Source organism: Bombina bombina, unplaced genomic scaffold (genome assembly GCF_027579735.1).
Source record: "Bombina bombina isolate aBomBom1 unplaced genomic scaffold, aBomBom1.pri scaffold_487, whole genome shotgun sequence".
Taxonomy (NCBI): domain Eukaryota; kingdom Metazoa; phylum Chordata; class Amphibia; order Anura; family Bombinatoridae; genus Bombina; species Bombina bombina.
The window spans coordinates 108,845-134,061 of record NW_026511666.1 but is presented as its reverse complement, the minus strand read 5'-3'; the positions used below and the strand labels follow the sequence as shown (position 1 = coordinate 134,061).

At 43.0% G+C, this 25,217-nt stretch overlaps 1 protein-coding gene across 2 annotated transcripts in view; it reads right to left on the bottom strand.

Moving 5' to 3' along the window:
• LOC128643898 (dynamin-2) overlaps nt 1-25,217 on the bottom strand; it is a gene marked incomplete at its 5' end in the record, with an annotated part of 254,650 nt that overhangs the window by 121,726 nt on the left and 107,707 nt on the right.

Below are 25,217 nucleotides of genomic sequence, written 5' to 3'. Positions count from 1 at the left end.
AGCACAATTTTACACAAAACCAAGAGGTGTTAAAAAAAGATATTAAACAGTATGATACTGTAATATGAACGTTAAATTACAGAAAAGGGGGACAAAAAAAGTATATATATATATATATTTGTTATTATTTTTTTTTTACTATACAATTAAACTCTGAAAATTGTTGGTTTTCTAAATTCTACTATAAAGTAATGAGTGCCACCATAGTTGAATTTAAGTTTTTCTGTTATCTCACTCTCCTGCTGAGAAAATATTGGTACATATATAAAACAAGACAACAAAAGAGGCTGTCCAAACAAGGCTGTGTGAAATGTACGACCCCTATTTTATTGCCTGATTTATATCGGTCTCTAATCCTTCTCATAAGACGACAGATACATAAAAAACTAGTTCAAACACGTTACTATATAATTCCAAGAGTACTGTTACTATATAATTCCAAGAGTACTTTATTGAAACTAAACATTTACCTCTACATATTAAACTTAGGCTAATCTTTGCTTAACCCTTTCATGACTGGGTTAAAAAGTCTACATCGGAACAGCGTTCCGATATAGACAAATTGAAATCACGCGATCGTGCAAAAGGTTGTGAGATTTCAATTATGGGATCGGGTCTGGGGGTGTCCCTAAGACGCTAAGAATGCCCTCCAGACCGTGATCAAATCCTGCAGGCCTAGTAGGCTTTAGGACAGCCGTTTGCGATGACGTTGTATTCCGTCATTACGGCTTTAAAGCCCAGTGCCGTTGTGACGGAATACAACGGCATAACGGCATTAAAAGGTTAAAATCCATCATCATATCTTGCATGTATTTAATGTTTAAATGGACAGGAAACCACAACATTTTCATTCATAATTTGGATAGAACATACAATTTTAAACAACTTTCCAGTTGACTTCTATTATCAAATGTGCTTAACACTCTTGTTATCCTTTGTTGAAGGAACAGCATTGCACTACTTGCAGCTAGCTGAACTACAAGAGACAAATGTGTGCAGGCACCAATCAGCAGCTAGCTCCCACTAGTGTAGGATATGTGCGTATTCTTTATCAACAAGGGATACCAAGAGTACCAGGCACATTTAAAAATAAGTGAATTTAAAAGGGTCTTAAAATTACATTTTGTGTCTGAATCATGCAAGTTTAAATTTTAACTTTCCTATCCCTTTAATATAACTTTCTTTAAATTTCACCACCAGCATCTAAAGGTTTCCTTGTATTCTCACTTATCTTTATTACAAAAGAGTTGCTTTTTTATTATTATTAATTATTGTTCTACTGTACCCAGGGGGGAGAAATTTCTTAAGAATCTATAAGGGACAGTAGTAGAGTCAAACTGTAACGTATGAATTAGAGAGAGCATGCAAAATTAAAAAAACTTTCCTATTTACTTCTATTATCTAATTAAGGAACAAAAATGCGGCGCTCCAATGGCGTAGTAACTCAGGGTAAAATCCCACAGGTGATGAAACCCCCTTTGTGCAGAATACTCAGAGTAGCAGCAAAATAGTGCAGTCGGGGTCCTTTAGAGCTCCCCAGCTAGCTCACACCGGTCACTGTCAGCAGCCAATCTATCACCAAATCCCACAGCAATAATATACAGGTGTGTTTCATTATGATTTGATTGGTTTGTGTATATATCTTTGTATCCGGTCATTGTTCACTAGCTGCTTGAGGAAGCAAGGTGTACTTGCGAAACTCAGCTTTTATTTGGTTTTAACCACATTTTAACTCCAAGTCATCTGTTTATCCAGCCTGTCACTAATCCTGTATGGAATATGGCGTTTGCTGTGGGATTTGGCGATAGATTGACTGCTGACAGTGACCGGTGTGAGCTAGCTGGGGAGCTCTTAAGGACCCAGACTGCACTAATTAGCAATTTGCAATAAGTGCTGCTACTCCGAGTATTCTGCACAAAGGGGGTTTCATCACCTGTGGGATTTTACCCCGAGTTACTACGCCATTGGAGCGCCGCATTTCTTTCCTTTTTTTGTTTCTAACATCCAGATATCTGGCATTCTCTGAAGAGCTGACCGTGGCATCTAATCATCCGGATTATTCACCTGCCTGACAGTGGCGCCTCTGTGATACTTGGTATCATTCTTATAGTGGGACTGAGTATTTTTTATTTATAATCTGAGTTTTTTTCTCTTGTTATCCTTTGTTGAAAAACATACCTCGGTACGCTCAGGAGCAGCAATGCACTACTGGGAGTTAGCTGCTGATTGATGGTTGCACACACATACACATCTCTTTGGCTCATTTGATGTGTTCAGCTAGCAACCAGCAGTGCATTGTTGTTCATTCAACAAAGGATAACAAGAGAGTAAAGCAAATTTGGTAATTGAAGTAAATTGGAAAGTTGTTAAAATTGTATGATTTGCCTGAATCATGAAAGAAAAAAAGTGGGTTTCATATCACTTTAACCCTTTGAGTGCTAAGCACTTTCTCACCTGGGTGCTAAGCAGATTTAATTTATTTTTTTATTTTGTGAAAAAAAAATGTTTTAACTTTTTTTTTTTTTGCAGAAAATCGCAGAGGTCGGCGGGCTCAGAGCGCAATGAACCAGCCTTGTCCTGGGAGAGCCACTTTAGTGATCATGGTTAAGACTCCTCTGCCAGGTAAGAGCGACCTGTGGAGACAGAGAAAGAGGCGCCTCATAGAGCAATATCGTCTAGAGCGACAAATATACAAATTGGTCACAGGCTCAGACCAGATGGGTCCTCACATAGAGAGCGGCACTTCGAAGGTGCCTAACAGCGCAGGCCGGGACCTCAAGTCACCCGACAGACAAACCCAAATGATCCGACCACGTGAATACCAAACGCCAATCAGCGGTTGCAAAGAGTCAGACGTAGCAGGGTAGCAGATAGGTGGCCAATCCCAGTGTTGCAAGCTCAACGGCAGAACTGCCGATAGACAATTGCAAACCGGGGTGGATGATGAAAGTACGTAGAGCAGGTACTTAAAAATGTCAAAATTTTATTAAGACACAAAAATAATAAATATTGTGTTTTTGTTTTTTGTTTTATTTAATTTTTTAAAGCCCTTAAATTTCCGGGGAAAATAAGTAGCAAGGTAACTTACTAACCGCAAAATCCACTTTATGAAAAGCCAAGAGAGAGTAACTGATGCATATAAAAAGAAAACGGTTATCAGGAACCTGTATTTCGCTCTCTAGCTCAGCAAATTGTTCCAATTAAATGTTCCTTATTACATGAGAAACAGGAAACGCATTAGCAGCATTTGGTTTTGTTTCATACCAATCTGATGAAATGGATGCCTGGCTTTCTAACACACATTATTATAGCAGATGGATCGGATGAAGCTTGTGTCTCAATATTGAATCATTCATAATCAGATGTGAAACACAGCAAGGCTGTACATCAGCTTGCTTTATAGATACGCCTTTGTAGTAGTATTCACTGTGGGCTCAGGTGCACAAAGGAGACAGAAACAAATAGAGGGTAAGCAGCATAAGTTTCTGTTTCTAGGGCTGGAGCTACTGGTGCTGCAGAATGTTTTGGCAGACTAATTTCAGTAAGATTGCTTACAAAGATGCAGAAACGCTCCAATGTGCAGCAGTAATTAATAAACTTGCCTGGATGCACTGTAGAGTTGTCTACAAACTCCATATGCAACCTATGTGACCTGGGCCAATACAACAGCACCCACAGGGGGATAAACTCTAGGCAGCTTGCATGAAGCTTGTAATCAAAGAAAACAACAAACCCCAGAGACAACACAGGAATAACCCTCTCAGCCAATCTAACAAATCTTTTACGCCCAGCAGCTAGGGGGAGGACAGGGACGGCTCTGTCTATTCTGTGATGGACAGATCTAATAATTAGGGAACAGGGAAGGGGAGTCAACTTTAAAGTGGCAAAGTAATAGGTCAGTTTCTGCCCATCTACCCTCAGGAACAGGATCTCAACAGGTATTTGGAATAAGAGCAAAAAGAAAAAGATTTCACAGCTCATGCATCTCACGGACACTAAGCAGCAGTGAAACCGTTAATCCCACCGGAACACAAAGCTGGGAACTTAAAAAAAAAAAAAAAAAATCAACTAGCTTCTTCACTAAAGGAATGAAACCAAAAACATCCTGGATTAAATAACTTAGTGGGCTTTTACACTTGCGGCAGATGCAAGGCTTGTAATTATTAGCTGTAAAACCAGCAAAGTATTTTATTTATTAACATGCAGTTATGGGGTCCAATATTTAGGACAGACCTCAAGATTCCTCAAAACACGAAGACCATGGAGATTCTGTACATTGTAATAATTGTACAGATTTCAGTAAGAACGGACTCAGATGGGTAGGTATTGAGAGAGTTAATCTTCCTCGGAGAGGGGGAAATTTAGAAAAGGAGTGTTAACGAGGGAGATGCGGTGGATTCATCAGTTAAAAACTTACAATGACAAAGGTATAAATAAAAACATTAAAGCTGCAGCATTTTTATAAATATTTGTTTTTATTTCCCCTTTATAACTCTTCTCTCTCTCTCATTTTATTATAGATTATAATTGAATATGGAAAGTGTATACTGGAACTGTAAAAAGTAACTTGAGGAAAATACCTAAATTAGTACTGGTCTGGTGCTACCCCTCAAATTAGGTAAACGGACACTCCCATAGACAGGAGAGAAAAAAAAGCTAGGGGCTTATAGCACTTGACCTCATATAACAGGATAATTAGGCTAAAACTTAACCTTTATAAATAATAAAAACAGGGAAATCCTGCAAATCATACCCCACCATTAACTATTAAAACTGTGTTACACCCTACTGTTTCCTGGCCGATATTATAGATTATGAAATGTTATTTTTCTGCGAATATAACTTTAAGACGGGAACAGACTTTGTTGAGGACTTTGCACGCAAAGACTACTTGAAGGGGAACTTTCCAGAACCACATCAAAATACACAGAGATGGAGAAATACAATTGGACACTGAAATCATGTGATCTGACTTTTACTATTTGAGTACCTGATTGAGGACTGATGTTCTTTTAAGCAAATGATGGCGATAGGTTTGTTTGAATTTTTGCTTTGTTGATGATTGATCCTTTTTTTCCTCAGCTTTTGTCATCTGTTCACAGTTGAATCTTTAAGTTAGTTTATTTTAAAATTGAATTTGAATTGAATTATTTAATAATATTAGAGCTTACATTTTTGTGTTTTTGTTTTTGTTTTTTTTTAACAGGATTCTACAGGAAACAGTAGGGGGTTGCTTGAATCTTATAAACCTCAGTTACATCCGTTTGCGATGTGGGGAGGTAGGTGGAGCAACTATGTACTATAAATATGTGACATACTCACATCTCTTTATATGGATTTAAATGCTCTTTGAAAAAGGGGGTTGTTCGCAGAAACCCATTGAGCTATTTTATGCTTTTAATTTATATTATATAAATAGTCTCAAGCTAACTTCTATGTTTGCTGAGCCTTGCTGAAAAATAAAACACTTATCAATGGATTCACATAGTAAGTACATTTCTTTTCTTTTGAGTTGTTCCAACTGTGATTCACCACAGTGATTTTCACTTTTGGGGAATACAGCTCCGGAGATCTTGATTGTGCCAAGGGATATCGAATAGCCATAACGAGGGAACCTGTGCCGCTATTGTGTCCAAGGAACACAAATGCATATGATAAATACACAATATTTGATCCAGCAGTTTAGCCTGCCTGACTCACTTCCCCTATCCCCCAGTCATTCTGCCGAGGCAACAAGGAAAAGTAGGAGAAAAATCAGGGTATAAAAGGTGCCAGAAGAAATATAAAAAGGGAGTCACCCATCAGAAAAATAAATTACGGTCGGGGTCGTGGACTCTCCCTGCCAGGAATGAAAGGAAATTATCTGGTAAGCATAAATTATGTTTTCCTTCCATAAGGCAGGGAGAGTCCACGACTTCATTCCTTACTGTTGGGAAAACTATACCTAAGCTCCAGAGGACACTGAATGAATAACGGGAGGGAACAGAAAAAATAGGCGGACCCTATTCTGAGGGCACCACAGCCTACAAAACTTTGAAAAAGTGTGTAAGGAGGACCAGGTAGCCGCCTTACAAATCTGATCCATTGAGGCTTCGTTCTTAAAAGCCCAAGAGGAAGCCACTGCTCTAGTGGAATGAGCAGTTATCCTCTCAGGAGGCTGTCGCCCCACTGTCTCATTAGCTAAGTGGATGATACTCCTCAACCAGAAAGATAGAGAAGTCGTAGTAGCCTTCTGGCCCCTTATGCTTCCCCATATAGATGACAAACAAAGAGGAAGATTTCCTTAGTAGCCTGTAGATAGAACTTCAAGGCACGAACCACATCTAGATTGTAAAACAAACGTTCCTTTGCTGAAGGAGGATTAGGACACAAGGAAGGAACAACAATTTCTTGATTAATGTTATGATTCGACACCACCTTAGGGAGGAACCCTAGTTTAGTGCGTAAAACCACCTTATCAGCATGAAAAACTAGATAAGGGGGATCACATTGCAAAGAAGAAATCTCAAACTGTGTGCAGAGGCAATGGTCAAAAAAAAAAAAAAAACATTCCAAGATAACAATTTAATGTCAACAGGATCAAACAGAGCCTGCTGCAAAACACCAAGAACAAGATTGAGGCTCCAAGGTGGAGCCCCATAATTAAACACGGGTCTGATCCAAGCCAGAGACTTAAAGGACTGCACACATCTGGAAACTCAGCCAATCTTTTGTGCAGTAACACCGACAGGGCCGATATCTGTCCCTTCAGGGAACTAGCAGATAGACCCTTCTGCAATCCATCCTGGAGGAAAGCTAAAATTCTGGCAACCTTAACCTTCTGCCAGGAAAAGTCACGCTCTTCACACCAGTACAAATAAGTCCTCCAGACTTTATAGTAGATACAACGATTAACTGGCTTACGAGCTTAAACCAGAGTGTCGATAACACTCTCAGAAAAACCTCTCTTGGCTAAGACTAAGCGTTCAATCCCCACGCAGTCAGCCTCAGAGAATCTAGATTTTGATGAATAAAGGGACCCTGTATCAGCAGATCTCTGGACATCCCCACCAGATCCGCAAACCACGCCATTCGCGGCCATGACGGAGCAATCAATATCACTGATGCTTGCTCCTGCTTGATGCGAGCCACAACACAAGGTAGAAGCGGTAATGGAGGAAAAAGATATAGGAGACTGAACCTCCATGGAACTGATAGGGCATCTATCAGTTCCGCCTGATGATCCCTTAACCCGTACCTGGGTAGCTTGGTATTGAGGCGGGATGCCATGAGATCAATCTCCGGCGTACCCCACTTGCTGCATATCGCTGCAAACACCTCGGGGTGAAGAGACCATTACCCTGGGTGAAAGGATTGCCTGCTGAGGAAGTCCGCTTCTCAGTTGTCCACACCCGATATGTGGATCGCTGACAGCGTACATTTGTGAGTCTCCGCCCACTCTAGTATGTGAGATACTTCTCTCATCGCCAAGGAACTTCTCGTTCCCCCCTGATGGTTGATATAGGCAACCAAGTTTATATTGTCTGATTGGAATCTGATAAACTGGGGCAAACCCAGAAGGGGCCAAGCCTTCAAGGCATTGAAGATTGCTCAGAGTTCCAATATATTGATCGGAAGGGAGGACGACTCCTGAGTCCACAGACCTTGTGTCTTCTTGGCACCCCAAACGGCTCCCCAGCCGGAAAGGCTTGCGTCCGTAGTCAAAATCTCCAAGGACGGTCTCAAAAAGCACGTGTCTTGGGACAGATTATCTGGACAGAGCCACCAGGAGAGAGAGTCTCTCGACAGGCTGTCCAGCACGATCTGTTGAGACAGATCTGAATGGTCACCGTTCCATTGCCTCAGCATGCATAGTTGTAAGGGTCTGAGATGGAATCTGGCAAAAGGAATGATGTCCATGCAGGAGTCCGATTACCTCATACACTGAGCCACTGAGGGTCTCGAGGAGGCCTGGAGGGCAAGACATGCAGAAGTTAGCTTGCAATGTCTCTGATCTGTGAGGAATATTCTTATGGATATGGAGTCTATTATAGTTCCCAGAAAATTCACCCTTGTACTTGGAGTAAGAGAACTCTTTTCCAAGTTTATCTTATCGAAGAAGATTGAGAAGGGACTCTGAATGTTCTTCCGCTAGAAGAAAAGATGATGCCTGTACCAAGATATCGTCCAGGTAAGGGGCTACTGCAATACCTCATGTTCTGGCAATGGCTAGAAGAGCCCCCAGAACCTTTGTAAATATCCTTCGAGCAGTAGCTACGCCAAAACTGAAGAGCTATGAAATGGAAGTGCTGGTCCAGAAAAGCAAACCTCAGGAACTGAAAATGTTCCTTGTGAATCGGGACGTGAAGGTATGCATCCTCTTAGGTCTATTGTGGTCATAAACTGTCCTTTCTGAACCAGAGGAAGGATTGACCATATTATCTCTATCTTGAAAGCGGGAACACTGAGAAACTTGTTTAGACACTTTAAGTCGGGAATTGGACGAAAAGTTCCCTCCTTCTTTGGAACCACGAAAAGGTTTGAATAAAACCCCAAACCTCTTTCTGCTGTAGGTACCGGTACAATTACTCGTAGAGAGTAGAGATCTCGTACGCAACCTAAGACGGCAGCCCTCTTTTCTGTATCCTTGAGATACAACCTCCAGGACCCAAGCATCTAAAAAAAAGAGACAGTCTGCCCCCTACTTGATCCGATCCCGGATCGGGGGCGACCCCTTCATACCGATTTGTTCTTGGTGGGTTTCTTAGTCTGTTTGGACTTAATCCAGGAGTGAGCCAGCTTCCAAGTACTCTTGGGCTGCTCAAACTTGGAAGAGGAACGAAAATTAGACAGTTGCCGTCCCTTAGGCCTATTCTTCTTATCCTGCAGTAGGAAGGCACTTTTCCCTCCAGTAACCGAAGAGATAATGGACCAAATAAAATCTTCCCTGGACCAGCCCTGGACCAAATAAAATCTTCCCCTTCAAGGGAAGAGAAAGGAGTCTGGATTTAGAAGTCATATAAGCAAACCAAGACTTCAACCAGAGAGTTTGTTTATTTTTTTATTGTAAGTACTGTGAGTTTGCCCTTCCTTCACTGACTGCTGCTTTGTTTAATACTGTTGGTATTGGTAGTACTAGCAGTCAGTGCCTATCGCTGTTCTACGTTATCAGCAGCTAATTCAGAGGGATTATATGAATTCCTGTGACACTGGCTACCGAGAGCCTCTCTCTGACGTGCACAATATTGCACTATGTAGAACAGTGATAGGCACTGACTGCTAGTACTACCAATACCAATAGTATTAAATAAAGCAGCAGTCAGTGAAGGGAGGGCAAACTCACAGTACTTGCAATAAAAAAATAAACGAACCGACTCGTGCACGCCCCTGAGTCTACATATGTTTTCTCATAGAAAGGATGTAAGTTTCAATCAAGACAGAGGTAAATTTGATGAAAGCAGTAAACTGGGATTTTTTTTACAATTGTATTCTCTGTCTGATGAATACTGTAAGCAGCGATAAAAACATAATTTATGCTTACCTGATAAATTTATTTCTCTTGTAGTGTATCCAGTCCACGGATCATCCATTACTTGTGGGATATTCTCCTTCCCAACAGGAAGTTGCAAGAGGATCACCCACAGCAGAGCTGCTATATAGCTCCTCCCCTCACTGCCATATCCAGTCATTCGACCGAAACAAGCCGAGAAAGGAGAAACCATAGGGTGTGCAGTGGTGACTGTAGTTTAATTAAAATTTAGACCTGCCTGAAAAGGACAGGGCGGGCCGTGGACTGGATACACTACAAGAGAAATACATTTATCAGGTAAGCATAAATTATGTTTTCTCTTGTTAAGTGTATCCAGTCCACGGATCATCCATTACTTGTGGGATACCAATACCAAAGCTAAAGTACACGGATGATGGGAGGGACAAGGAAGGAACTTAAACGGAAGGAACCACTGCCTGTAGAACCTTTCTCCCAAAAACAGCCTCCGAAGAAGCAAAAGTATCAAATTTGTAAAATTTGGAAAAAGTATGAAGGGAAGACCAAGTTGCAGCCTTGCAAATCTGTTCAACAGAGGCCTCATTTTTAAAGGCCCAGGTGGAAGCCACAGCTCTAGTAGAATGAGCTGTAATCCTTTCAGGAGGCTGCTATCCAGCAGTCTCATAGGCTAAACGGATTATACTCCGAAGCCAAAAAGAAAGAGAGGTTGCAGAGGCCTTCTGACCTCTCCTCTGTCCAGAGTAAACAACAAACAGGTTAGATATTTGGCGAAAATCTTTAGTAGCCTGTAAGTAAAACTTCAAGGCACGGACTACGTCTAGATTATGCAAAAGACGTTCCTTCTTTGAAGAAGGATTAGAACATAATGATGGAACAACAATCTCTTGATTGATATTCTTGTTAGAAACCACCTTAGGTAAAAACCCAGGTTTTGTACGCAGAACAACTTTATCTGAATGAAAGATCAGATAAGGAGAATCACAATGTAAGGCAGATAACTCTGAGACTCTTCGAGCCGAGGAAATAGCCATCAGAAAAAGAACTTTCCATGAAAGAAGTTTGATATCAATAGAATGAAGGGGTTCAAACGGAACCCCTTGAAGAACTTTAAGAACCAAGTTTAAGCTCCATGGAGGAGCAACAGGTTTAAACACAGGCTTAATTCTAACCAAAGCCTGACAAAATACCTGAACGTCTGGAACTTCTGCCAGACGCTTGTGTAAAAGAATAGACAGAGCAGAAATCTGTCCCTTTAAAGAACTAGCTGATAATCCTTTGTCCAAACCCTCTTGGAGGAAGGACAATATCCTAGGAATCCTAACCCTACTCCATGAGTAATTCTTGGATTCACACCAATGAAGATATTTACGCCATATCTTGTGGTAAATTTTCCTGGTGACAGGCTTTCGTGCCTGTATTAAGGTATCAATTACTGACTCGGAAAAGCAACGCTTTGATAGGATCAAGCGTTCAATCTCCATGCAGTCAGTCTCAGAGAAAGTAGATTCGGATGATTGAAAGGACCTTGTATTAGAAGGTCTTGTCTCAGAGGAAGAGTCCATGGTGGAAAGGATGACATGTCCACTAGGTCTGCATACCAGGTCCTGCGTGGCCACGCAGGCGCTATCAATATCACCGATGCTCTTTCCTGTTTGATTTTGGCAATCAGACGAGGGAGCAGAGGAAACGGTGGAAACACATAAGCCAGGTTGAAGAACCAAGGCGCTGCTAGAGCATCTATCAGTGCCGCTTCTGGGTCCCTGGACCTGGATCCGTAACAAGGAAGCTTGGCGTTCTGGATAGACGCCATGAGATCCAATTCTGGTTTGCCCCAACGGAGAACCAATTGAGCAAACACCTCCAGATGGAGTTCCCATTCCCCCGGATGAAAAGTCTGACGACTTAGAAAATCCGCCTCCCAGTTTTCTACACCTGGGATATGGATCGCTGACAGGTGGCAAGAGTGAGTCTCTGCCCAGCGAATTATCTTGGAGACTTCTGACATCACTACGGAACTCCTGGTTCCCCCTTGATGGTTGATGTAAGCCACAGTCGTGATGTTGTCCGACTGAAATCTGATGAACCTCAGTGTTGCTAGCTGAGGTCAAGCCAGAAGAGCATTGAATATTGCTCTTAACTCCAGAATATTTATTGGGAGGAGTTTCTCCTCCTGAGTCCATGAACCCTGAGCCTTCAGGGAGTTCCAGACTGCACCCCAACCTAGAAGGCTGGCATCTGTTGTTACAATTGTCCAATCTGGTCTGCGAAACGTCATACCCTTGGACAGATGGGCCCGAGATAACCACCAGAGAAGAGAATCTCTGGTTTCCTGATCCAGATTTAGTAGAGGGGACAAATCTGTGTAATCCCCATTCCACTGACTGAGCATGCATAATTGCAGCGGTCTGAGATGCAGGCGCGCGAATGGCACTATGTCCATCGCCGCTACCATTAAGCCGATTACTTCCATGCACTGAGCCACCGTGGGGCGCGGAATGGAGTGAAGAACACGGCAAGCATTTAGAAGTTTTGATAACCTGGACTCCGTCAGGTAAATTTTCATTTCTACAGAATCTATTAGAGTCCCTAGGAAGGAAACCCTCGTGAGAGGAGATAGAGAACTCTTTTCTTCGTTCACTTTCCACCCATGCGACCTCAGGAATGCCAGAACTATCTCTGTATGAGATTTGGCAATTTGAAAGCTTGACGCCTGTATCAGGATATCGTCCAGGTAAGGAGCCACCGCTATGGCTCGCGGTCTTAGGACTGCCAGAAGTGAGCCCAGAACCTTTGTAAAAATTCTTGGGGCTGTAGCCAACCCGAATGGAAGAGCTACAAATTGGTAATGCCTGTCTAGAAAGGCAAACCTCAGGAACTGATGATGATTCTTGTGAATCGGAATGTGAAGGTAGGCATCCTTTAAGTCCACTGTGGTCATGTACTGACCCTCTTGGATCATGGGTAAAATGGTTCGAATAGTTTCCATCTTGAATGACGGAACTCTGAGGAATTTGTTTAGGATCTTTAAATCCAAAATTGGTCTGAAGGTTCCCTCTTTTTTGGGAACCACAAACAGATTTGAATAAAACCCCTGTCCTTGTTCCGTCCGCGGAACTGGATGGATCACTCCCATTACAAGGAGATCTTGTACGCAGCTTAGGAATGCCTCTTTCTTTATCTGGTTTGCAGATAATCTTGAAAGGTGAAATCTCCCTTGTGGAGGAGAAGCTTTGAAGTTCAGAAGATATCCCTGAGATATGATCTCCAACGCCCAGGGATCCTGAACATCTCTTGCCCACGCCTGGGCGAAGAGAGAGAGTCTGCCCCCTACTAGATCCGTTGTCGGATAGGGGCCGCTCCTTCATGCTGTCTTAGAGGCAGCAGCAGGCTTTCTGGCCTGCTTGCCCTTGTTCCAGGACTGGTTAGGTTTCCAGGCCTGCTTGGATTGAGCAAAAGTTCCCTCTTGTTTTGAAGCAGAGGAAGTTGATGCTGCACCTGCCTTGAAATTTCGAAAGGCACGAAAATAAGACTGTTTGGCCTTTGATTTGGCCCTGTCCTGAGGAAGGGTATGACCCTTACCTCCAGTAATGTCAGCAATAATTTCTTTCAAACCAGGCCCAAATAAGGTCTGCCCCTTGAAAGGAATGTTGAGTAATTTAGACTTTGAAGTCACATCAGCTGACCAGGATTTGAGCCATAGCGCCCTACGAGCCTGGATGGCGAATCCGGAATTCTTAGCCGTTAGTTTAGTCAAATGAACAATGGCATCAGAAACAAATGAGTTAGCTAGCTTAAGAGTTCTAAGCTTGTCAACAATTTCAGTCAATGGAGCTGTATGGATGGCCTCTTCCAGGGCCTCAAACCAGAATGCTGCCGTGACAGGCGCAATGCATGCAAGGGGCTGTAAAATAAAACCTTGTTGAATAAACATTTTCTTAAGGTAACCCTCTAATTTTTTATCCATTGGATCTGAAAAAGCACAACTGTCCTCAACCAGGATAGTGGTACGCTTTGCTAAAGTAGAAACTGCTCCCTCCACCTTAGGGACAGTCTGCCATAAGTCCCGTGTAGTGGCATCTATTGAAAACATTTTTCTAAATATAGGAGGTGGGGAAAAGGGCACACCGGGCCTATCCCACTCCTTACTAATAATTTCTGTAAGCCTTTTAGGTATTGGAAAAACATCAGTACTCACCGGCACTGCATAGTATTTATCCAGCCTACACAATTTCTCTGGCACTGCAATTGTGTCACAGTCATTCAGAGCAGCTAATACCTCCCCAAGCAATACACAGAGGTTCTCAAGCTTAAATTTAAAATTAGAAATCTCTGAATCAGGTCTCCCCGATTCAGAGACGTCACCCACAGACTGAAGCTCTCCGTCCTCAGGTTCTGTATATTGTGACGCAGTATCAGACATGGCTCTTACAGCATCTACGCGCTCTGTATCTCGTCTAACCCCAGAGCTATCGCGCTTGCCTCTCAATTCAGGCAATCTGGATAATACCTCTGACAGGGTATTATTCATGATTGCAGCCATGTCCTGCAAAGTAATCGCTATGGGCGTCCCTGATGTACTTGGCGCCATATTAGCGTGCGTCCCTTGAGCGGGAGGCGAAGGGTCCGACACGTGGGGAGAGTTAGTCGGCATAACTTCCCCCTCGACAGACCCCTCTGGTGACAAGTCTTTTATAGATAAAGACTGATCTTTACTGTTTAAGGTGAAATCAATACATTTAGTACACATTCTCCTATGGGGCTCCACCATGGCTTTTAAACATAATGAAAAAGTATCCTCTGTTTTCGACATGTTTGTACAGACTAGCAATGAGACTAGCAAGCATGGAAAACACTTTAAAGCAAGTTAACAAGCAATATAAAAAAATGTTACTGTGCCTTTAAGAGAAACAAATTTTGACAAAATTTGAAACAGTGAAAAAAGGCAGTTACACTAACAAAATTTTTACAGTGTATGTAACAAGTCAGCAGAGCATTGCACCCACTTGCAAATGGATGATTAACCCCTTAATAACAAAAACAGAATAATAAATGACAAAAATGTTTTTTAAACACAGTCACAACAACTGCCACAGTCTACTGTGACGACTTTGAAGCCTTTTGAGCCCTTCAGAGATCTCCTGTATCATGCAGAGGGAAGCTGAATGTCTGTCAGTATTTTTATCTGCACAGAAAAGCACTAAAATAGGCCCTTCCCACTCATATTGCAACAGTGGAAAGCCTGTTTCTAGGCAAAAATCAAACCAGCCATGTGGAAAAAACTAGGCCCCAATAAGTTTTGTCACCAAACATATATAAAAACGATTAACATGCCAGCAAACGTTTTATATTACACTTTTATAAGAGTATGTATCTCTGTTAATAAGCCTGATACCAGTCGCTTTTAAATCACTGTATTTAGGCTTAACTTACATTACTTCGGTATCAGCAGCATTTTCTAGAAAATTCCATCCCTAGAAAAATATTTTAACTGCACATACCTTATTACAGGAAAACCTGCACGCCATTCCCCCTCTGAAGTTACCTCACTCCTCAGAATATGTGAGAACAGCCATGGATCTTAGTTACTTCTGCTAAGATCATAGAAAATGCAGGCAGATTCTTCTTCTAAATACTGCCTGAGATAAACAGTACACTCCGGTACCATTTAAAAATAAACTTTTGATTGAAGTTAAAAAACTAACTATAATACACCACTCTCCTCTTAGTACGTCCATCTTTGTTGAGAGTTGCAAGAGAATGACTGGATATGGCAGTGAGGGGAGGAGCTATATAGCAGCTCTGCTGTGGGTGATCCTCTTGCAACTTCCTGTTGGGAAGGAGAATATCCCACAAGTAATGGATGATCCGTGGACTGGATACACTTAACAAGAGAAATGAAAATGTATACAAGGGCAGGGCAGTATAGAACAGGGTATTTATTGTGCCGTGGTCCTGTAATTACAGCTTCCAGCCTTAGGTGAGGGTTGTGTAAACCATTTAGTATCACTGATTTCTAATTAGTTTAAGACCTGTGACCACAAGGGCTCCGGCGCCAATGGAGGTGAGTCTTAGGGCCAGCTCAAACACATCTCTCCCAGTTCGGACCTAGCATTAAATAAAGCAGCAGTCAGTGAAGGGAGGGCAAACCAAACTCACAGTACTTGCAATAAAAAAATAAACGAACTAACATACAGGGGAGGAGGCGGCTTGGAAAGGTTTATATTGTGGCTCCAGAACAACAGTGAAGTTTAAAAACGGAGCAATGAATAAACCAGTGTGTTCCATTTCCTCACATACCGCGGGGGTCAGGTAAGACACCAACGATGGCTGCTTGCAATAAAAAAAACATAATTTATGCTTACCTGATAAATTTATTTCTCTTGTAGTGTATCCAGTCCACGGATCATCCATTACTTATGGGATATTAACTCCTCCCCAACAGGAAGTGCAAGAGGATTCACCCAGCAGAGCTGCTATATAGCTCCTCCCCTAACTGCCATTACCAGTCATTCGACCGAAAACATGCAGAGAAAGGAAAACCATAGGGTGCAGTGGTGACTGTAGTTTAATGGAAAAATTACCTGCCTTAAAGTGACAGGGCGGGCCGTGGACTGGATACACTACAAGAGAAATAAATTTATCAGGTAAGCATAAATTATGTTTTCTCTTGTTAAGTGTATCCAGTCCACGGATCATCCATTACTTATGGGATACCAATACCAAAGCTAAAGTACACGGATGACGGGAGGGACAGGCAGGCTCTTTATACGGAAGGAACCACTGCCTGAAGAACCTTTCTCCCAAAAACAGCCTCCGAAGAAGCAAAAGTGTCAAATTTGTAAAATTTGGAAAAAGTATGAAGCGAAGACCAAGTTGCAGCCTTGCAAATCTGTTCAACAGATGCCTCATTCTTAAAGGCCCAAGTGGAAGCCACAGCTCTAGTAGAATGAGCTGTAATTCTTTCAGGAGGCTGCTGTCCAGCAGTCTCATAGGCTAACCGTATTATGCTACGAAGCCAAAAGGAGAGAGAGGTAGCCGAAGCTTTTTGACCTCTCCTCTGACCAGAATAAAAGACAAACAGGGAAGACGTTTGTCGAAAATCCTTAGTTGCCTGTAGATAAAATTTCAGGGCACGGACTACATCTAGATTGTGTAGCAGACGTTCCTTTTTCGAAGAAGGATTAGGACACAAAGATGGAACCACAATCTCTTGATTGATATTCCTGTTAGTGACCACCTTAGGTAGGAACCCAGGTTTAGTACGCAGAACTACCTTGTCTGAATGAAAAATCAGATAAGGAGAGACTCTTCGAGCCGAGGAAATCGCCATTAAAAACAGAACTTTCCAAGATAACAACTTGATATCAATGGAATGAAGGGGTTCAAACGGAACCCCCTGTAAAACATTAAGAACTAAGTTCAAACTCCATGGTGGAGCAACAGTTTTAAACACAGGCTTGATCCTAGCTAAAGCCTGACAAAAAGCTTGAACGTCCGGAACTTCTGACAGACGTTTGTGTAAAAGAATGGACAGAGCTGAAATCTGTCCCTTTAAGGAACTAGCGGATAAACCCTTTTCTAAACCTTCTTGTAGAAAAGACAAAATCCTCGGAATCCTAACCTTACTCCATGAGTAACTCTTGGATTCGCACCAATATAAGTATTTGCGCCATATCTTATGGTAAATCTTTCTGGTAACAGGCTTCCTAGCCTGTATTAAGGTATCAATAACTGACTCAGAAAAACCACGTTTTGATAAAATCAAGCGTTCAATTTCCAAGCAGTCAGCTTCAGAGAAATTAGATTTTGATGTTTGAAGGGACCCTGGATCAGAAGGTCCTGTTTCAGAGGTAGCGACCAAGGTGGACAGGATGACATGTCCACTAGATCTGCATACCAAGTCCTGCGTGGCCATGCAGGCGCTATTAGAATCACTGATGCTCTCTCCTGTTTGATTCTGGCAATCAATCGAGGAAGCATCGGGAAGGGTGGAAACACATAAGCCATCCCGAAGGTCCAAGGTGCTGTCAAAGCATCTATCAGAACCGCTCCCGGATCCCTGGATCTGGACCCGTAACGTGGAAGCTTGGCGTTCTGTCGAGACGCCATGAGATCTATCTCTGGTTTGCCACAATGTCGAAGTATTTGGGCAAAGACCTCCGGATGAAGTTCCCACTCCCCCGGATGAAAAGTCTGACGACTTAAGAAATCCGCCTCCCAGTTCTCCACTCCCGGGATGTGGATTGCTGACAGGTGGCAAGAGTGAGACTCTGCCCAGCGAATTATCTTTGATACTTCCATCATTGCTAGGGAGCTTCTTGTCCCTCCCTGATGGTTGATGTAAGCTACAGTCGTGATGTTGTCCGACTGAAACCTGATGAACCCCCGAGTTGTTAACTGGGGCCAAGCCAGAAGGGCATTGAGAACTGCTCTCAATTCCAGAATGTTTATTGGTAGGAGACTCTACTCCTGATTCCATTGTCCCTGAGCCTTCAGAGAATTCCAGACAGCGCCCCAACCTAGTAGGCTGGCGTCTGTTGTTACAATTGTCCAGTCCGGCCTGCTGAATGGCATCCCCCTGGACAGATGTGGCCGAGAAAGCCACCATAGAAGAGAATTTCTGGTCTCTTGATCCAGATTCAGAGTAGGGGACAAGTCTGAGTAATCCCCATTCCACTGACTTAGCATGCACAATTGCAGCGGTCTGAGATGTAGGCGTGCAAAGGGTACTATGTCCATTGCTGCTACCATTAAGCCGATCACCTCCATGCATTGAGCTACTGACGGGTGTTGAATGGAATGAAGGACACGGCATGCATTTTGAAGCTTTGTTAACCTGTCTTCTGTCAGGTAAATCTTCATTTCTACAGAATCTATAAGAGTCCCCAAGAAGGGAACTCTTGTGAGTGGAAAGAGAGAACTCTTCTTTTCGTTCACCTTCCATCCATGCGACCTTAGAAATGCCAGTACTAACTCTGTATGAGACTTGGCAGTTTGAAAGCTTGAAGCTTGTATCAGAATGTCGTCTAGGTACGGAGCTACCGCAATTCCTCGCGGTCTTAGTACCGCCAGAAGAGCACCCAGAACCTTTGTGAAGATTCTCTGAGCCGTAGCCAATCCGAATGGAAGAGCTACAAACTGGTAATGCCTGTCTAGAAAGGCAAACCTTAGATACCGGTAATGATCTTTGTGAATCGGTATGTGAAGGTAAGCATCCTTTAAATCCACTGTGGTCATGTACTGACCCTTTTGGATCATGGGTAAAATTGTCCGAATAGTTTCCATTTTGAACGATGGAACTCTTAGGAATTTGTTTAGGATCATTAAATCCAAGATTGGCCTGAAAGTTCCCTCTTTTTTGGGAACCACAAACAGATTTGAGTAAAACCCTTGTCCTTGTTCCGACCGCGGAACCGGATGGATCACTCCCATTAATAAAAGATCTTGTACGCAGCGTAGAAACGCCTCTTTCTTTATTTGGTTTGTTGACAACCTTGACAGATGAAATCTCCCTCTTGGGGGAGAGAATTTGAAGTCTAGAAGGTATCCCTGAGATATGATCTCTAACGCCCAGAGATCCTGGACATCTCTTGCCCAAGCCTGGGCGAAGAGAGAAAGTCTGCCCCCCACTAGATCCGTTCCCGGATCGGGGGCCCTCGATTCATGCTGTCTTAGGGGCAGCAGCAGGTTTCCTGGCCTGCTTGCCCTTGTTCCAGGACTGGTTAGGTCTCCAGCCTTGTCTGTAGCGAGCAACAGCTCCTTCCTGTTTTGGTGCAGAGGAAGTTGATGCTGCTCCTGCTTTGAAATTACGAAAGGAACGAAAATTAGACTGTCTAGCCTTAGGTTTGGCTCTGTCTTGAGGCAGGGCATGGCCTTTACCTCCTGTAATGTCAGCGATAATTTCTTTCAACCCGGGCCCGAATAAGGTCTGCCCTTTGAAAGGTATATTAAGCAATTTAGATTTAGAAGTAACGTCAGCTGACCAGGATTTTAGCCACAGTGCTCTGCGTGCCTGAATGGCGAATCCGGAATTCTTAGCCGTAAGTTTAGTTAAATGTACTACGGCATCTGAAATAAATGAGTTAGCTAACTTAAGGGCTTTAAGCTTGTGTGTAATCTCATCTAATGGAGCTGATTCAAGTGTCTCTTCCAGAGACTCAAACCAAAATGCTGCTGCAGCCGTGACAGGCGCAATGCATGCAAGAGGTTGCAATATAAAACCTTGTTGAACAAACATTTTCTTAAGGTAACCCTCTAACTTTTTATCCATTGGATCTGAAAAGGCACAGCTATCCTCCACCGGGATAGTGGTACGCTTAGCTAAAGTAGAAACTGCTCCCTCCACCTTAGGGACCGTTTGCCATAAGTCCCGTGTGGTGGCGTCTATTGGAAACATCTTTCTAAATATCGGAGGGGGTGAGAACGGCACACCGGGTCTATCCCACTCCTTAGTAACAATTTCAGTAAGTCTCTTAGGTATAGGAAAAACGTCAGTACTCGCCGGTACCGCAAAATATTTATCCAACCTACACATTTTCTCTGGTATTGCAACTGTGTTACAATCATTCAGAGCCGCTAACACCTCCCCTAGTAATACACGGAGGTTTTCCAGCTTAAATTTAAAATTTGAAATATCTGAATCCAGTTTGTTTGGATCAGAACCGTCACCCGCAGAATGAAGCTCTCCGTCCTCATGTTCTGCAAATTGTGACGCAGTGTCTGACATGGCCCTAATATTATCAGCGCACTCTGTTCTCACCCCAGAGTGATCACGCTTACCTCTTAGTTCTGGTAATTTAGCCAAAACATCAGTCATAACAGTAGCCATATCCTGTAATGTGATTTGTAATGGCCGCCCAGATGTACTCGGCGCTACAATATCACGCACCTCCCGAGCGGGAGATGCAGGTACTGACACGTGAGGCGAGTTAGTCGGCATAACTCTCCCCTCGTTGTTTGGTGAAATATGTTCAATTTGTACAGATTGACTTTTATTTAAAGTAGCATCAATACAGTTAGTACATAACTTGGCTTTGGCTTTAGCACATATAGCACAGATATCTTCCTCTGAATCAGACATGTTTAACACACTAGCAAATAAACTAGCAACTTGGAAATACTTTTCAAGTAATTTACTATAATATGAAAACGTACTGTGCCTATAAGAAGCACAGAAAAAGTTATGACAGTTGAAAATTAATAAACTGAAAAGTTATAGCATCAAATCTTTGTAAAAAACACAATTTTAGCAAAGGATTGCTCCCATTAGCAAAGGATAACTAACCCTGATAGCAGAAAAAAAAAATAAAATAAAAAAATAATACAGAAAACAGAATTTATGCTTACCTGATAAATTACTTTCTCCAACGGTGTGTCCGGTCCACGGCGTCATCCTTACTTGTGGGATATTCTCTTCCCCAACAGGAAATGGCAAAGAGCCCAGCAAAGCTGGTCATATGATCCCTCCTAGGCTCCGCCTACCCCAGTCATTCGACCGACGTACAGGAGGAAATATGCATAGGAGAAACCATATGATACCGTGGTGACTATAGTTAGAGAAAATAATTCATCAGACCTGATTAAAAAAAAACCAGGGCGGGCCGTGGACCGGACACACCGGTGGAGAAATTAATTTATCAGGTAAGCATAAATTCTGTTTTCTCCAACATAGGTGTGTCCGGTCCACGGCGTCATCCTTACTTGTGGGAACCAATACCAAAGCTTTAGGACACTGATTAAGGGAGGGAGCAAATCAGGTCACCTAAATGAAAGGCACCACGGCTTGCAAAACCTTTCTCCCAAAAATAGCCTCTGAAGAAGCAAAAGTATCAAATTTGTAAAATTTGGCAAAAGTGTGCAGTGAAGACCAAGTCGCTACCTTACATATCTGGTCAACAGAAGCCTCGTTCTTGAAGGCCCATGTGGAAGCCACAGCCCTAGTGGAGTGAGCTGTGATTCTTTCAGGAGGCTGCCGTCCGGCAGTCTCATAAGCCAAACGGATAATGCTTTTAAGCCAAAAAGAAAGAGAGGTAGAAGTTGCTGTTTGACCTCTCCTTTTACCAGAATAAACAACAAACAAAGAAGAAGTTTGTCTGAAATCTTTAGTGGCCTCTAAATAGAATTTTAGAGCACGGACTACGTCCAAATTGTGTAACAAACGTTCCTTCTTTGAAACTGGATTCGGGCACAAAGAAGGTACAACTATCTCCTGGTTAATATTCTTGTTGGAAACAACTTTCGGAAGAAAACCAGGCTTAGTACGCAAAACCACCTTATCTGCATGGAACACCAGATAGGGCGGAGGACACTGCAGAGCAGATAACTCAGAAACTCTTCTAGCAGAAGAAATTGCAACCAAAAACAAAACTTTCCGGGGGCGGAGCCAAGCCGTGCTGGGACATGGCCGTCTTTGTGTGAAGCTCCGTTATAATTGCAGCTCATTTAACTGGAGGCGAAATGGTGGAGACCTTGAATCATTATAAAACACCTTTCTAACAACGCAGAGGAGACCCGGAGCGGAGCAGACCCCTTTCCTACCGCATTACCCACCTCATTCCTGCTTAAAACCGAAGGAACCCATATCCTTAACTAAAGCCCAGTCGCCATCTTGGAACGGCCCTCACTTACCGGAGAGACTATCTAAGAGACGGCTCATTGTTTCCGAGCTTAACCGGGCACTCGCTACACCAAAAAACCCACATACTTATCTGAAAGCCCTCGCAGAGGGACTAGCTGACTGGCGCTGCGGATCGCCGTGGAGACCTGGCGGCGCCCTGGCTGCGTTGCATTCGCAACACCCACGTGGGGCCTGGAATTCACAGAAGAAAGCCCGCCGCGGCATAGAGGTGAGACCGCATCTAACCCTGCTTCCAAAGCAAGAGCCTGTTGGGCATAAATATATAAGCAGATCTTTGATCCGATATCTGTTAGAGAGACTTGTCTATAACTCATACCAGGCCTTGCAGCAGCCCTGAATTTTTGCTGGGGTTTTCAAGTGCGACACAGGCGATATCCATAGCGGCTGGGGACATTTATCTTAAAACACACAACAGTCAGCCTGCATATCCAACTATTGTGGCTTTGAGACAGGGGCCATATTATTTTATATTCATACCTCCAGGAGGTCATTCAGACCTTGCTACACAGAGGGCATCACTCGGCACGTTATACGGCCGTTTAAAAGTTACATATCTAAAAAGGCTGAATACTTTACTGCACAGAACAAGATCCTTACATCTAATATCTATACAACCGGGTTGTTAGAGTCAGGAAGAATCCTAAGAGGCCCTACACCTCTAAGAGGCTTACAAGATGTCACAACGTAAGGGCCCTAAACCAGATAAGGCCGCCAAATCAACAGCGTCCACGCCATCTGTGACTACCTTTTTTCAACCCTCAGATCCTAACTCCACAGAGACTTCCCAGTCGCAAGAGCAGTCTCACCCTGAGACACAAATAGAATATTCAGCCTCACAATACAGGTCCTTATTGGCCCTGCCATCACAAATTGCGGATCTCCCCTCCAAATCAGATTTCGAATCGCTAAAATCCTTCATAAAAGGGGAGATGAGGGAGCTAAAAAAGGACTTAAATGACATGAGCTCCAGAATAGACTATATAGAGGAGGGGCAGGAGGCGCTCAATTCCATAGTCGGCACAAATACACAACAGCTATCCATACAAGACTGCATGGTACAGTCTCTACAAGAAAGATTAGAGGATCTAGATAATCGAGGGAGAAGGAACAACCTCAGGATCAGGGGTATACCTGAGGAGATCTCCCAAGAACAGTTAAAATCATATGTCAAAGAGCTATTCCAATCCCTACGCCCCAGATCAACCCCTTTACAACAAGACGACATTGAAAGGATTCACAGAGCACTCAGACCACCTACTAAACCCCCTGCCCCACCCAGAGATGTGATTATGCGATTCCTAAGATTTACAACTAAAGAAGAAATTTGGCAGGTGGCGAGATCAAGGAGATCCATGTCATTTAAAGATCATACCCTACAAATATTCCAAGACCTTTGTCCGCAGACCATACAGAGGAGGAAGGAGGTTAGATTCCTCACTAAAGCCCTACAAGAGCATGACATCAGATATCGTTGGGGCTATCCCTTCAGCCTGATCATAAACCACAACGGCTCGCAGATCATTTACAAGACTTTCCAGGACCTGGATACTGTGACAAGGAAGCTGAACATTAACATTGAACCTCCAGCTGACAACATTTTGGGGACATCAACAAAACACCCGGATACCACACGAGATCCACCCAGGGAGCAACGGCATCAGTGGAACAAGGTCCACTCAAAAAGAAGGAAAACAGATGCTCCTCCCTTGGACCCTCCAAGCCCACCAGAACTCTAACGTTCACCTCACTTAACTATCTTGGTTTGGATGTAGAATCTTGACCACTGGAGAACTATGTTCCCACTGGGATGGCATCCCTAGCCTTATTTTCCTTGGACTGCTCCAGATCCTGGGTATTGGGTAAGAAATGGAAAGCTGACGAGCCAAAGTTGGCCTAGTTGATAAAATGTTATTATTGTTATCTAGTTATGATAAGTTACCAGGTTTTCTGCTCTCTCTTGGACTGGCAGAGCTAGTATTACAGACACTGGACTTTTCAAGGTCTAACCCATACAAAGTATGCAAATATGATAAAAGCTGATGTTATTATGAAGCACTAGTTAATTGAGAGAGTGGTACTGTTTGATTATCATTTGTCTGATGTCCCCCAGTCTTACCCATGCCTCCTCCCCCCCCTTTTTTTCTCTCTCTTTCCTCACTCTACCCCCTTTACTCTCCTCATCCCCCCCGCTCCCCTTCTCCTCCTGCAGGTCCCTTCCAGAAACCTCTAAATAACTTATGTACAGTCACCAAGAGCATTATGCAATTACAGGTACTCCCCAGTCAAGGTGTATAGTTCTAGAAATACACTTTTTGTTAGATTTGTTTATAATTTTTGTTTATTTTATGCTGCTATGATCCTTCCTGCCGTACGTGTGCTGCCTCATGCCTTTTATCTGTTGTTGTTGCTCATAACTGTCATGATCTACAAAGCTGAACTGTATATGTTATCCGTAATTTCATTTTTACCATTCTGCATTAATGATGAAGGATAGGTCTAACTTAAAAATACTCTCACATAACGTCAAGGGGTTTAATATCCCACGAAAAAGATCCATTGCCTTTAGAGATTATAAAAGGCTTAGCTGCGACATTGTAATGCTACAGGAGACCCATTTCAAAAAAGGGAGGGAACCCCGTGCCTCCTTTAAGAAATTTGGCACTGCCCATTTTTCCTCAGATAGTTCTAAACGTAATGGTGTTTGCATAATGATTGGTAAGGACGTCCCATTCCAGGTGACATCGATTAATAAAGATAAAATGGGAAGATATCTAATAATCTCAGGGAGGTGGAACCATAAACATATAACCTTAGCTAATATCTATGCCCCTGGTATGGGTGACCCCGGTTTCTTCCATCAGCTTTGCAATAGGCTCCTGGAGGGCCCCGGGGGTGCCCTGGTTTTGGGCGGTGATTTTAATGTTGCCTTAGATCCAGCTGTGGATTGTTCTACTGGAAAGTCATCGGTTCCCAGCGGGACCTTGAAATCAATCAAATCCAAACTATCTACCCTAGCCGTCCATGATGTCTGGCGACTCCACCACCCAACTACTAAAGATTACACTTTTTATTCTCACCCACACCAAAGCTATT